The sequence below is a fragment of the Asparagus officinalis genome, chromosome 10 (genome assembly GCF_001876935.1).
Source record: "Asparagus officinalis chromosome 10, Aspof.V1, whole genome shotgun sequence".
Classification (NCBI taxonomy): domain Eukaryota; kingdom Viridiplantae; phylum Streptophyta; class Magnoliopsida; order Asparagales; family Asparagaceae; genus Asparagus; species Asparagus officinalis.
Window position 1 is genome coordinate 28,611,805 of NC_033803.1, and position 2,181 is coordinate 28,613,985.

Consider the following 2,181-nt stretch of genomic DNA (forward strand, 5'->3'; position numbering starts at 1 on the left):
CTTGAGGCGGCGATACCAATCGAAGGCGGCTCCCCGAAGAGTGCCAACGAAGGACCGTACCATCAGAGGCTCATTACCAGAGATGACACCCAAGTGCGATTTGAAGTAAATCAAATGCTGAGTGGGTGAACCCTTCCCATCAAATGGCGTGAAGTTAATTAGACTAAACTTCGCCGGGTAGGGGATTGATTCCCATTCTCTTGGGTAGGGACAAGGAATGCCCGTCTTCTTCATCTCTTGAGCGGAAATCAACGTATTGATTTTACTCTCGAGGTTTTTAATCTTCAAGCTTTCACCTGAGTCTTCGTTAGCATTCTCGTTACCACCCCCTGCATTGACGGGAGGGTTATTAGCGTTATGCACTTCATTCGCATTCGTGTCCTCATCTTCCTGATGAACCTGGTTACGACGACTTGGCTCGCCTTGCTGGTTCGTCAATGCTTGGATTTGTTGGTCATGCATTTCTCTCATATTCTGCATGGCCATCTGCATTTTGAACCTGAAGCTCTCCTGTTGTTTTGCCATGGCTTCTTCGAGCATCTTGGCCACTTGTTCTGCGCTTATCATAAATGACTCGCAGGGTTGTCCTTCGCTGGACACTGTATTATCTGATGCGACCGCAGAGCAGGCATCCGATTCTTCATCTTCTGAAGGTGTTCTTGTCCGAACCCTACCGTAAGTTCCTCGTATGATGGCTCCAGATTGCAGACGGGTTACACACCGGGGTGCTTCCGGAATCGACTCGGGATTACCCTGTGTTGATGTCCTTTTGCTGGTCATGTTAGCGGTGACCCTCGGAAATTCTCCATCTTTAACCGTCGTTCTTCTTCGTCGGAAACGCCTAGGCCTTGGTTTTGGCGTTTCGGTACTAAGTCTTTCGAACACCAAAACTCTCTCGGGGACTACCTTGATGTAGTTGCACTCAGACAGTACCGCCCGAATGAGCTTTGAACAAGGGCACTGAGTTTCTAGCCTTCGAGGACTTCTCTTTCTGGCTTTGCTCGTATCCCCAGCACGATAGTACAGCTCCTCCGTTTGAAAGTCGGAGTAACCTATCGTGTGTTGGCACGATTTCTCAGGTATAACGTAATCATCATCAGACGATAACGTTTCCTTCTGAGAGTGAACTGCCTTCTTTGGGCTCTCAAGAGTCACGCGCCTCGCTTCAATGCGCAAAGTAGTGCGCTTGGGTGCCATGATTTCTTTGTCATGTTGAGGGTTACGGCGACCCCTAGCATGTTGATTCGTTCGGGGCTTTCTTATTGGGCCCAAACGTCCTTGGACTGGAGCTTTGCCTCTCTCGTCGTGAATTGGACCAAGGCGCTCCAGAATTGGCTTCTTTCTTCGGAATGATTCTGCATGATTTCCCGAAGTAGCTTTGGTTGGAGGTTGTGAAGGTTTCTCCTTAGCCTGAATTGCCGCTTCAGACTTTGGCCTCCAAACTTTGCGAGTTGGTGGCGGCTTCTTGGCTACCTCTTTCTGCAGCTTTCTACGGGCTTCTTCGGCGTTGGCGGCTTGGAGGAGTCGCCATTCATCGGTTGTTGAGGCTGTTTGCCTCTCTTGTTCTTCAGATCCACGTTGTAGCGGATCCCGTCAACTGACTCCATGGCCTTTGCGAATTGTTTCGCAAGGCGTTGACGTTGCCTTTGGTGGGCTCTCTTCAAGAGAGTTACCACGCCCTCTGCGGCAGAAGGGTTAGCTAGAGCAAATCTGCCCTGGTTGGGAATTGGAGGAATCTCACCCGATGCGACTTTGGCAACAAACGGGGCGAGATCTTCGTTGGTGTTTTCAACGTCTTCATACCAACGAGTTTTTCTCCTGGAGGATAACTTCTTGGACTTGCGAGGGGAGGTCGATCCAGACGAGGATGATAGATACTCCTCAAACTTCTGTTGATCGAATTCATATTCGACCTCCTCTTCGACCTGGATCGAGATCCGCGGCTGCGACGTATCGATCTCGGTAGCGAGATCGTCACCTCCCACTGTGGTCGCCAGATTGTTCGTGGGAAAAATCGTTGCTTTCTTCACTGATTCCATTGCTATCTTAGATAACAGCTTTTTGAGTTACAAAGATCCGGTCTTTTTGTAAGATCCGGTTACAATGAAAATCAAATAAAAGAAAAGAAAAATTATAACTTTTTATCCTTGTTTGTCGAACAAATCATGAGCTCCTGTTTTG